Source organism: Acipenser ruthenus, chromosome 12, assembly GCF_902713425.1.
Source record: "Acipenser ruthenus chromosome 12, fAciRut3.2 maternal haplotype, whole genome shotgun sequence".
NCBI lineage: Eukaryota > Metazoa > Chordata > Actinopteri > Acipenseriformes > Acipenseridae > Acipenser > Acipenser ruthenus.
The window spans coordinates 14043260-14057313 of record NC_081200.1 but is presented as its reverse complement, the minus strand read 5'-3'; the positions used below and the strand labels follow the sequence as shown (position 1 = coordinate 14057313).

The 14054-nt window shown below is 34.8% G+C and overlaps 1 long non-coding RNA gene across 1 annotated transcript; it reads left to right on the top strand.

Moving 5' to 3' along the window:
• The first annotated feature begins 434 nt into the window (after positions 1 to 434).
• On the top strand, positions 435 to 4524 carry LOC117417002 (uncharacterized). The gene is made up of 4 exons (XR_004546669.3): positions 435 to 606; positions 1257 to 1377; positions 1928 to 2005; positions 2520 to 4524. It is a non-coding gene; the product is annotated as an uncharacterized LOC117417002 (long non-coding RNA).
• The last annotated feature ends 9530 nt before the right edge of the window (positions 4525 to 14054 follow it).

The following is a 14054-nucleotide window of genomic DNA, read 5'->3' as shown; positions in this document are numbered from 1 at the left end:
CAAAGAAACTTGCTGATCATAAAGAGCACTAGGAGCTGCTCTATGGTGTATGTATGTATGCATGTATGATTAGCAATGTTTTCTAAGTTACGAAACATATTAGACATTTCTGGTTGAGCTGAAAGGGAGTGACAAGGGTACTGAAGCTATTAAACATTGATTTTAAAACCTTGCTTACTGCACAATGAATGTCCATGTTGAAAGTTATGTAATGAGTATGTCTGTTTTGAACATTTATGTAAATTCCATAACTGTTAGGGTATCTTAGCAGCATGGGTTTCTCATATTAGCTGGTGGAAAGGGGGAGGGGGTGTTAATGTGCCTTCTTGCTTTGACACATTGACCACTTTTAACACTTTGTCATATTTCTGTGACGCACCCCTACGTTGCGTGTTTTCCAACTTTACATAATGTCCCTGTCTGCGAATTGTACTCTATATAAACAGAAGAAAATTGCTTGAAGTTCATTGTGTCTTAGTAAGTTCAGCTTTGTTTCAGAGTTGCGAAAAAGCATTTGTAAAATGAATTGTAATTGGAGCAAGAGACTACTTAGTACAGTAGTGATCTTAATCATTTTGGGAAATTTGACTTTGGCGGCCGGCAATTGTAAGTATCCTTCAGAATATTAAATACAACTGACAAGTATACTGTTGTAAATTCTATGAATTGTAATGTATATATAGACATCCGTTTTATATATACAGTTTATATATATACTTGCTCTTAATTGTATTAATACTTGTACTGTGATTCTTGGAATGTATTTTTGTTTACGACTGTAAGTCGCCCTGGTTAACGGTGTCTGCTAAGAAATAAATAATAATAATATATATTATATTTATATGTATTTAAAACTATATGGCAAGTTTTAGATATAAGAACATAAGAACATAAGAAAGTTTACAAACGAGAGGAGGCCATTTGGCCCATCTTGCTCGTTTGGTTGTTAGTAGCTTATTGATCCCAGGGTGTCGGCTTCAACAATTAGCAGTGGCTTACAAAGACATGTAATTCAGAACACTGTGTTGATAGCATGCTATTATTTTGTAATTGGTAGCTATTGAATAATGAATTGTCAATAATATCCAAATTAGTGGAAATTTAATTACCAAAGATGACCTATATATATATATATATATATATAGGCAAAGTTATGCAAATTCTTGTGCTTCACTGATTTCTTTTCAAATATACTGTAGAGTCTGTATAGCTAATACATCATAATAATAATAGTAAAAATAATTATTTCCTTTCAGATCGTCGACCAAGCAAGGTTACTACAAATTGTTGTACATCTGTTTCCAGAGTCAAGGTTAGCTACAAGATAACCAGATTCAGGGAACAAAATGCTCTTAAACCCTGTGTAAAGGCAGTAATGTAAGTATAGTTTAATTTGAGTTTTATAATGAACATATTATTACAAATGTTTACCATTGAGTACTTTGTGTTAAGCATTAATTATTATATGACAAGTGGAATCTGGCTGCCATTCACTTTCATTGTACTTTAAATCCTATTATCCTGCGATAACAAGCCAGTTTCAATATACAAAGGTTTCCCATTCACAGCACATCCTGTATAGGAATGATCCAGTTTAAGTCAGACTATTTTTTATAATTAAAATACAGGACCTAAAAAAAGTCAACAGCACTTAATTGCTTAAATATACCAGTAATGGTATATTGTTGCAATTAAATATCCATATTTTATGCAAAGGCAAAACATTGCTGCCATAATAAAAGCTTATTAATAGTTTAGCATTTAAATTAATCTAGATGAATCATCCCTTTTCACGACCATTTGTGTGGTTTGCACCAAGGTGGAATGTCACAGTTGGTAATTGAAATAAACCTATTTATGAATTTGAACAACACAAACATAGACATGATGTGATTTGTAAAACAATTCTTCCTCTTTTTCTCTGCAGATTTTACACTGATGAGGTTGGCCCATTCTGCGCAGATCCAAGAGCCCATTGGGTGAGAAGCAAAGTGAATGAGCTCAGGTTAGTGGATCCGCTTTAATTTTCATCAGTTACAATCCTACCATCCTTGCTACATATTCATACATTTAACGCACATGGATGTTGGAACTGCTTTAGCTCCTAGAGTACTTCAGTGGCTGTTAAAGATCACTAAGTGTATCCATTTTAAAGCTGTTATTTAGTCAAACCATTTGTTTTGCATGGCTTTATCAAAGATTTAAAGACATTACACAACAAAGCAAGAGGGTCAATGTAAGTTACGTCACACTGTCATTAAGTTTAAATAGACTCACACATTGTTCTGAGCACCTTTTGTCTCAAGTCATACTGAATAATTATCATTAATTTAATATTTGATACCTATGGATTTATATTAAAATAATAATAATAATAATTAAAGAGGTTCAGCACTATTTAATATTATGCAAATTAAGACGGTATTCCTTTCATGAGTGTTTGTCCAATAGATAATTCTGCGTAAACTTAATTAGGACTTAAAAATGAAATTAATTAATATTTTTGTTTTCATTTGTAGGAAAGCAGCTGCACCTACAAAAACCTAGTTACAGGACAAGTCCTGCATTCCAAATTCTACAAGTGCTAACGTTCTGACTGGATTATCAAATTTTTTCTTGTTTCTTCTTTTTAATAATGTTTTTACGAAGATGCACCGTTTCTCAGACACCCACAAAAAACCACAAGAACTGAATATTACAAGAATTGATAATTGAAGATGTGATTTGAAAATGTTGTTTTGAACATAGAATAATGGCATATTCTTGAAGCAAAAAAAAGAAAAAATAAATATGTAATTTTAATTGAAGTGGATTTTGTTCAACATTGGGGAGGGGGAGATGTCAAATGCAAATGTCAAATGTTACTAATGGGAAATGACTGGGGGATGTTTCTTATCTGGTTTAGTTTTGTAAAAGCCTGAGATCTGTACAACATTGTAAATTAAATATTTTTAAACAATATAATGTAATATAATATATACATAAATTAACTACTTTGCTTTTTTACATTAAAAGGAAACTTTATTAATTTACATTTTCCTACGATTTAATTTCTTACCTGTTTAATGTTATATTATGCGTATTCTGTATGATTATCTATTGTTTCTGCTTAGATCATTATGTGCCATGCTTACTGAATATTCCAGCAAAACATGCTTCTGAAAATATAAGTCAAGACTGATTGTGTGAGAAGTGAGGTGGGGAAGCATATTGGTGTAGAAACCCATAGGTGAAGCACTGTGCACTGAAACCTGTGCAACACTAATATCTCTCCCCAGAATCAGCCTTGATGATGATGAGCATTTGTTTACAGAAACAGTTAGTAAGCATGGCAAATCTCAACATCTGTGATACATTGCACACACAAATTTGCGCACATGCACTGTCCTCCGATTGCTGAATGCTATACACATTCCTGTTGCAAACTTTTCACCCACAATGGTTAAGAGGTGACAGACTACACTAGCTGAACTATGTGGACACATTTAGAAGAAACTAGTTGTAGTTGACTGCAGTTTTGTCATTACATTACTCAACAATTCAAATCTAAATTATTATTATAGTTTATATCAAGCACCTTGGCACAACATTAAAATGTGCTCTCTATATGTACAGTGCTGTATATTGTTTATTTGGTTGGATTCTCTGGTAGTATTTGTATTTTTTGCTTTCAGAAGCGGTGAGATAACGGAAACCTTTTTTTTATTCTTTTTTAAGAAAGTAGGTTATGTTGTCTGTGAAAGTCTTGCAATGGTTGTGGTTTTAGACAGTGTGAACTTTGAAGCAGTTTTACTTGTATTATTGTATAATTAAAGGCTGAATTTAAAAATATACCTCCCAACACAAACACCAACATGTTTACTGTCTTGTCTTGAAGATGTACTGACCAATATTGTTTTAAAACAGTTGAATTTTAAAATATGCTGTATCAGTGCTGGCGCTAGGATGTACTGGGCCGTGGTGCACCATATTCTACTGTTATTTCAAGATGACTGTGAACAAGACAATAATCAGTCAAGTAACAGTATTTCCAAACATCTTAATACATCAATTATGTAACAAGATTAATCAATGATTAATAACTCGATTTAGTTAATGTTGAAACATAATACTTCAAATTAGTCACAAAACATAGTAATCATAAGCATCAATTGGATTTTTTAATTAGTGTTCTAGCAGCATGGCTGATAGCAATTTGGGGATGCAGACCACTGTAAATCAAGGCTACGTTTACTGTATTTTGCCAGTATTGCATGTACAGTTATAATTGATCTATTAGAATACAGTGAATTAGCAGTACAGCTATGGCCAAAAGTTTTGCATCTCTGTATATAATTAAATAATTTTGCTTCATAGAGTCCAATGAAGCCTGCTGAATAATGTGACGTTAACATATTGAATTACATATTGCTTTGTAGTTTTCCATATACTTAATAAAAAAAATTGACAACAATGAAAAAATGTGACATTTCGAAATCCAACATGAAATACTACTGTACAACTATTATGGCTTCTCATAGACTTTTGCGATATCTTTCTGTAGTTTCTTTGATTACATGATGTGAAATAAAACATTTAAATGATGTTAATCTAGTTTTCTTTTTTTTTTCTTTTTTTAATTATGTCTCAATCCAAAAAAAAAAAAAAATGTAGGTGATGCAAAACTTTTGTCCATAGCTGTACGTGCAGGGCTCCGCCATGTTTCACCATGTGGAACTGCTCCTCAAGCAGACCAGGCTGTTCGACCGAACAAGCAGAACACGTTCCACGGCAGGAAGGTGGAATGGTTTCGCCAAATCAGATTGTCCAGTTCTGTTCGGTCTCATGAAATTACACCTTTACTTTAGTATAACATCTTTAGTATCATGCTCTGCATCCCGCCTCCTGATAGACAATATGTCAGCTATGATTTGCGAATTTGTGTTTTTATTGACAGTCCACCAATACTATCTTGCTATGGTTTATATTTCTAATCCCAGTACAGTAGACAGCACATACATATTTTTTAAACTAGTCATTAAAGTAAGCTCAAACAACAAAAAAGGCCCTGTGCTGTACACATTTGCTGTTTTCTGTATTTTGTAACAGTAAATTTTGTGATATCTACTTTGTTTCCATATCTGTCGTCATTTACCTTAATGCTAGGGGGCAATGAACATCATCATTTCATTTTTATACGTCTCTATTTTGTATAGAAAAATAAGCCTGGTACGCTCCTGTGAGTTATACTATATTATTTTTCTCACTTACTTAAAATGTATGTGAGAAAAAATATGTTCTTTGTATGTTATTTTACTGTTATACCTGGGCACTTGGAAGGACTACAGCTGGAAGGCAGGTGGATATTTCAAACTGTAAAGTGACTTTACATTAAGCCAAAATATCATCCAGCCTCTCACCTATAGTTTAGTTTGTTTTTATATGTGATCCATCTTCACACTTTTTAAAATCAAAATAATCTTTACTCTTAACTCCATTCACTTAAATCCTGGAAAGGAGTGTACGATATTATAGGAAGCTGTAATGCTGTACAGTTCATGAGTGAAGTAGGTTTAATGCAGTCGGGTTATATTTAGTATATATGAATTGCCAGCAAAAACAGGACTGCTGCAGTGCATGCTTTATTATTTTAAAAAATGTAATGTAAACTACAGCAACAGTTTTCAAACTGCCCTCCTGGGGAAAAAAAAATATCTAAGTGAGCAAATGCTTGGTGTTTCAGTCTGTTCGAGGCAGGACGTTTTTTTTTCTCTCAATTTTTTTAAAATAACTTCATCTTAGTGTTGCAGGGCAACCCATCCTTTATTGTATGATTTTATTTTTGTATAACTTTGTTTGATTTGATTATTTATTTGGGCACGTTTATTTTTTACATTGTCATTTGCACATTGTTTGTGGAGCACTCGCTTTTTATTAAATTGAGCACAAGGACTTGGCCTGCTGACAATTGCCCACAGCTGCGGGATGAACAGTTTATTGGTACGCAGCTGTTTAAAAGACCGGCGAGAGACCGGGGAGACGGAGGCCTGAGGACCAACAACCAACGACCAACAACCAACGACCAACGACCAACCAACCAACCAACCAACCAACCAACCAAGAAGTGAGAAATCAAAGACAAGTAGGGCTGGAGCGTGGAGGCGACAGCAAGAGAAAAAGCAAGGAAAACACGGAACAAGCTTGGACAGCAGCATGGAAAAGCAGTGGTTGGAACTTTTCGTGGAGAGTCCAGACGTGGAAAGTTAAGGGTGTTATATTACTGTGGGTTAGGCAATATTTTCTTTAGTGCTCCGAGACATTGTAGTGTGTTTTATCCTACTCCACTGTATGTTTCTCTATTGCACCCGGTCTTAGTCTGTTTGTATTTTAGTATTTTTAACTCTTAGTCTATTTGTATTTAACAGGGTTTTATTGTAAATTGTGGAGGCTTTTGTTCGGGTGAACTGAATTTGATTATTATTTTTATTGTTTTACTTGTGACCTGTTTCTGCTTTTATTCATTTAACGGTAAGAGCTGTTTTCGGTGCAACCACTTGCGGGCGCCTTCAGGGGCAAAGCTAAATTGGGGGGAAGGTGCCAGGTGTGGTCCGCAGAGCAGGGTACCGGGCACAGACAGCACAGGGTTTGTGTTGTTTTTAATTAATTTTATACATTGCTTTAGTGTGTATGCCGTGTAATTTATCTGCTTCTTTTAAAACATTGTTTATTTGCACAATGGAGGTGTTGTACCTTGGCTAAAGAAAAACGTAATAACATGTGGAAACCTAATAAACTTATATTGCATTTTAATTGTGGTGTTGTTGTTGTTGGTCCTATTGTTGCTGCTCCCCATCCAAGTAACCTTTACAACTGAGTCCCTATACTGGTTAAAATTAGGGTGGCGTAGCACGACTACAGCAGGGTTGTTAAGCGTTTCTAATTGCACTATCCCTGTTCTTTTACTACTCGCTGAAAGATTCCCCTGCCTGTTATAATAATTTTTTGTAAAGCCTATTTTGTTTCATGTAATATCTCCCAATTTTGGTCCTCTTTGCAGGTGGATTTTCTGTGTTTATTAATTTTATTTTTATTACAAATAAATAAACAACCACCAAGATCACTACTATAAATCATAAAGCCCAGAACACTAGAAACAGACTGAAGCTATCTAATCGTTGTAAACCCCCTCCCCCCCAACAAAAAAACCCAAAACATTTCCTGTACATTTCACACCAAAGTGGTAGCCTCTCTCAAAAGAACATGTTGATGCAATTACCTGTTATTATAGTCTAGACGTTACAATCAGAAAGTGTTGCATTACAGTGTTAGTGAATTGATAATCTCGCAACATGCAGCGCTCCTTGAAGTTTGCCGCATTCCCAGTTTTAATGGCCTTGGTGGTTGCTGCAGTCATGGCAAACCCTTGTAAGTATAATTCAGCATCAGATTTGAAATGTTTAGCTTGCAGAGAACCTTGAACGTGTGGTGCATGATATTTACGGCATGCAATGTTGCAAAGTTACCAGTGCAGTTGTATCTCAGTTAACATTTATAAAACAAACATGTGGGGTCGTAGGATCCAAACAGCCCACAATAATCTCTTGATCCCAACAAAACATTGTATAAAGTGTTTGCAAATGTTGTTACTACAGTTTATAACTTACTCTGTACTGTGTTGTTAATTAAATGTACCCAATAAATTAAGCATACGCTAAACAGAAAGTATTTATTTGGTTATCATGTTTACCTGCTTTCCATCAAATACAATACTACTGTAGAGTCACAAGATTATTAGCCTAATAGCACAGTCCCAGGCAAAGTAGTTGTGAGCACCATTCAATGTTTGGATAAAAACGTCTGCTAAATGACAATAATAATAATATACTTTACAACATTATAATAGTTCTAGGAAAGCCCTCTAAAATCTGTACTTCATTTATTACATAAACTATTTGTAAAAAAAACATGCCAATTAACATTTACTGATAAAATGCAGATCGTCGACCAACAAGGGTGACAACCAGCTGCTGCAAGTCAGTCTCGCGAGTCAAGATTCCTTACAACATCACCGGCTACCGTGAGCAGAGTGCCCTGAAGCCCTGCGTGGCCGCTGTCATGTGAGTAACAAATGCTTCTGAAGTCTTATTTTCTAATTAAATAAACAAAGAGAACAAAATATCATTTTTAAAACGTTGTGCAATGTTTAAAATCTTTCTGAGGGGGTTGTATTGCTGTTTACCAGTTTGTTTTATGCACAGGTTAATTAGAATTACCTTTTGACTGGGTTCAGTATTGTTTACGTGTGTACTGATATGACACATTTTCATTAGAAATATCAATATATTTGCCAATGTTCTGCCTTTTCAGATAAAGATATTGAAAGACAGTCGCTATTATGGCTTTTCAGAACTTACACAAAATGCACTAAGCAAGCCTGACCCAAGCCACATTTTGCAGCCCTGAACCAAACAGCAAAATGATGCATAACATCCAGGTAGCAATAAAGTATAAAGTATTAAATTAGTAACACTGTTCTGTACCTGAAGTGCTGTTGTACACAAATTGTCCAATTATGTGGCATTTATTTTAGCCATGCAACAAGCACCATCAGTTACGATACATCACCAAGTCATTATCATCCTTTTGGAATGACTTTAGTCTGCCTTGACCTCCTGTGCAAAATAATCCATTACTAATGCATCATTGAAATACATTGAAATGTTCACCTGACTGACTTTTCCAAAAAAAAAAAAAATGATATGCTATCTCTGTGCATTTGTAGGGATTCTGTATTGGTGTCTCCAGATAAAAAACTGATCCACCACATTGTAAATGATTTCATTGCACAGACATTTGATTGCTTGAGGTTTCTCAGTAGGACATATTACGCTTGTAAAATGGTTGTTTCACTATCCCCGAAACCTCTCCAACCCACTTCTTTTGGAATTTAAAACGGAATTGCAAATTGTGGTGAAATGTAAAACAATGCCTAAACACACAAAAACCCCAGAAGAATATGCCTGTGACCATAAGGATTTAGTTATGGAAGACAGCAAAAGAAAGAAGGTACTATTGAAGTGTGCAAGTACTGTCGAGTTACTATACATATTGTGAAATTCATAAAACACGAAAACCAGAAGCCCTAATTTATATAGCATGTCACAAAGGTAACATATACAAATGTGATTTTGAAGGTTTTCATAATACTCCCTTTTTTCTGATGTAGATTTTATACTAAAGAAATTGGGCCAGTGTGTTCCAGTCCTATTGCCCGCTGGGTAAAGAATAAAATGAAAGGTAAAAGTACAATATAATTTTTTTCTTATTCCTTGTTTTTCAAAATCTTTACTGACTTGAACAATTAAATCTTACTTTTTTTTTTCAGTGGTACCAATGGTCAATTAACTCATCCAACCAGGAAGACAAAATGTCACTTTGTACTGTGATTAACATGTTGTATAACCTCACATTTCAGTTGTATTTTGTGTATAAGTATTGGTGAGTTGACATCCTGTAATTAACCCACTAGGAGAATCTATGGAGGAAAGTTTACCAAAGCAACAATATAGTCAGCACTCACATACATATATACTGCACACATAAACATCCTAAGTCAATGGCTCGTGTTTTTCCATTCATTTACATTAAATGTAGATGTAATCATTTAAACATGGACTATACTTCTGAAAATGACCTCAGGTCCTCACACATCTCTTCTACAATGGTAAAAACATTGTGTGGATACTGCTGTCTATAAAAGTGATACAAAATATATTTACCCACAAACATACACCTTATCAACGTTACTGACTGATTCAATCATTTGTAAAAGATATACAGTATGTCTTCCATTCTCCTTCATCCATAAACATTCGATCAGGTTTTGGGTTAAATTTAGGTTGCTTGATTGCTTTGTAGCTTGCAAGAACAATGAGTCTGCAAAGCTTTTTCAATGTATGTATCCCAAGCAGTAATAGGAAAGTTTAGAACTATCTCAGATATTAGTAAGAGGCAAGAAAAACTGATTTTAAAGCCTTGGCCATCACTCTTTCATCTTTTCATCAAAACAAATAATCATAAAACAAAGTGGGCTCAAACTGTAATGTTAATTTATAATGTCACCCTGTTTTAAGTAGTTTTTATCTCCCCTCCCACATATGCTAAGTTAAAGCTGACGTTTTTCTACCTGCAGACTGCTAGTCATATCCACATTTGATTTTTAGTCATTAAGATATTTTACCGTAAACCTAAACTACAGTGTTAACTGTTTGGGTCAAGCTGCCAACGCATTAATGCAGGTTTGTTTCACTTAATTTTGTATTGCTTTTAATATTGTAGTGTATAGCACTGTGTGATAAAGGCCCTTTATAAAAGCAATACTGTGATGTTTTTGTTGTATTTTGTTTAACTGGTCCATAACTATCAGTAACCTCATTGCTTTTTTACTGTATGCAAATAAATGTATCAGTCTAAACTCCACTGTTTATCCATCGTTTTTTTGTCAAACTTTACCACAAACATTGATAACCAGAATTTATGAAGTGCTGATATTTGTAACTCTTAAAGGCCCAATGTTGTCCCAATATAATGATCTTTCTAAAGATCTGAGGTATAACTATAAAATGATAATGGACCATTACTATGTCTGAAAGATATTCATCTAAGATATTTTGTAATGTCCATATGATAAATGATGTAAAAAGAGTTATACAGCAAAGGTGTTAAGGGGATGGGATTGTGTCATGGTGGTGGTTATGGCGGTCTCGGAACTCGTGAATTTTAATATTCGTTTCCACTCAGTGTGAGATCTTTCCTTGTGAATTGGTTTCAGTGCAATTAAAGTGGTTAGCAGACTTCAAATAAAGGTGAATACTTACACAGAACTATAAAAAATTGGTGAAATTAAGTTCAAAGCAACTAGCAGAGCAATATCCCAAACAATTTCATGAAAGCCGAGGGAGCAGCTTTAATGAGAAACAAACTTCAAATGAACCGAAGCCTGTTGTGCAGAAAATCTACCTCTGCATATACTTGATAATGCAAAGCTCTTGCAGTTGTTCCCCTGTGGTGCTTAACAGTACCTGTTCAACAGTGTAAATGCAGAACAATCCTTTTAATGTACACCTTGTAATACGAAAACCACAGCTGTGTTTAAATAGACATCAATGAAAAGGATATTGTACAATTCGCAATTTCCAACCAGAGCATTTATTTAAAACATTTTTTTTTAACATCAAACAAGGTATACGTGTTAAATTAAAAGGTAAGCATATTCCTGTTACAGTTGTTTTTTTAAACGGTACTGTTAAAAACAAAACATCTGTAAGTTTACTTTTGACTAGAAGCGTGTGTTTAAAAGAAAACACATTACATACATGTTAAATACACTAAATTCAAAATCCTAAAAGGTATTGACAACGTCGACCCAGGGGACTTTTTTGACCTGAAAAAAGAAACAAGGACCAGGGGTTACAGATGGAGATTAGATAAAGGGGCATTCAGAACAGAAAATAGGAGGCACTTTTTTACACAGAGAATTGAGGGAGTCTGGAACCAACTCCCCAGTAATGTTGTTGAAGCTGACACCCTGGGATCCTTCAAGAAGCTGTTTGATGAGATTCTGGGATCAATAAGCTACTAACAACCAAACGAGCAAGATGGGCTGAATGGCCTCCTCTCGTTTGTAAACTTTCTTATGTTCTTATGTTCTAAATATGTTACAGTACATTACATGTATAAATATATTTAAGTTCAAATCTTTGTAGCCATGACCATTCCGTGAAATGATCTATTTTTAACTGTGACTGTGCCGTTATTTTTACATATTTTTGCCATGACAAAATCACATCCTTAACCATGACCAATGCTGGTTAGACCTGGTCACAACATTTTGTACTCATTTCACACAAACAATCTCCACTCATCATTCACATGCTATTTTAGACCTTTGTAGGGGTGAGAAGGCTGGTTTCCTGTGTTTTTAATTGCATGAACAATCTAATGAAAGACCAAGTTTTTTTGTTTGTTTTCCATTAAATTGATTGTCAAGAAGCAGTCCCCTCCCTTCTCACTGTGGCACACAAGTTAATAAACACAACAGGTGGGGTGAAAATGGGTATAATATAATATTGTTAATTATTGTAATTTCATCATAGTCAGAGTGAAAGTGGAGACCCGCTCCATGTTTTTACAAAGGAGTATACGGACAACATGCCCCACTCGTTGACGGTTTCTATCCAGTTTTAAATAACTTTAGCATAACAGAATAAACAAATCCCCTGTGCAAAATGCTCGAATATGTAGTGAAAAGTGTTGAATTTAAATCAAGAGAAGTAATGTTAAAACTCTGCAATGCATTAGTAAGACCTGCAGCAGCTCCAGCTCGGAAAGGTAGTGTAAACCTTTTTCAGATCAGTGTGAAACCTATGTGGTTTGGTTTTGTTTGACTGTTTTGTTTAATTGGCAGGTAAATGGCTTAGCTGTCCTGCAAGATAGTTTAGGTTCCTGTTCTGTGTTTTAGTTAATGCTCAAGAAAAAGCTAGGTGTTTATTTTGTTTATTTTGTTTGTGTTTGTTTGTTTATTAAAAATAGTGCGTTAGCGCTTGAAAAATCAATTTCTGTTTCTTAGGTCTGTGCTTTTAAAGGGGCAATGAACCTTAGTGGTGCAAGTTTTATTACATATGGTGGCAGCGAGAGTGGGCGCCCCTAAAGACCCAGAAATTTAAAATGGACACAGATTTAAAAGCGTTGATCGAGCAGATCGACAGGAACACCGCTGCTCAGAAGGAGCAGAGCAGGAGATGGAGACAGGAGAGGGTTTTGTTTAGGAACATACGCAAATACTGTATGAATATCTATTTATATTTATATTTCAGTATTAGACATTAAAACACCTTATTACTGCAGTTATCATAAGGTGCTCTTTCTCTAAAGTTACTTAGTGCTGAAATACTTCATAATAAATGATGAAGCTTTACTCAGGAAGACAGATCGTTTGACAGATTCGGAACGGCTTACCTCATAAAACAATATTACAAGTCCACGAAACTACGTAAATAAGCAGCAGACAGTTTTCTGAACCACGAGTGCTTTCAATTTGAGGATGGTTTCCCTTGTTATATTTCATCAGCCACATTGAACCATTTCTTAGAATTGAGCAGTGACTTCCAGGAATGACCTTTTTCTGTTGTAACGGTAACATGTGAGGGGGCTTACAGCATAGTGCTTACAGCATAGTGCTTACAGTTATGCGTAAGGCCAGGGTGTCTGTAGTAAGTTCTGAACTAGGTTGTCAGCCTTGGTGTAGGGATAAATCTACAAGCCTGGGAGTTTACTATAACTTAAATACAAGGGAGGGTCCTTGTTTTATGTTCTGTTTTTTCTTCCTTTTACAGTACATGGTTGGTTCACATTAGCTCCTGGTCTCCTAGAGACATCACTGCTTCACCTGTCAAAATGTATTTTACTTGGGGGGCCACTTTATTTGGGAATATATTAAGCACATGAGTCAGTCTTACACAAAACCTACACAGATGAGATGGAATGCATGTTTTCATGAATGCATGGATAATCAAAATGTTGCAGGTTCTAATCTAATTTTAGATTAATAAAAAGAAAAATCATATTTTTGGCTGGACTCTTAGCCACAAAAACAAAAGTTGTGTGTCTGCATTTTTTTTTTCAATGTCTTTTTTCCCAACCAGTACCACAGGAAAGAATAAGCTCCAGTTTAGAGATATGTTAAATGTTAATAAGTAAGACTACTTATTTTAAAACCTTTGTTATCCCTCCTTTAGTATGCAATGAATGCACAGTGGGGCTAGACTGATACATGTATTTGCATACAGTAAAAAAAGGTTACTGATAGTTATGGATCAGTTAGACGAAATACAACAATATCCCAGGGTTGCTTTTATAAAGGGCATTTGTCACACAGTACTATACAATAAAAGCAATACAAAATTAAGTGAAAGAAAATATACTTGCATTAAAAATGTGTTGGCAGCTTGTGGATATGACTAGTGGTCTTGTAGGTATAAAAGAGTCAGTTTTAACATAACATATGTGGGAGGGGA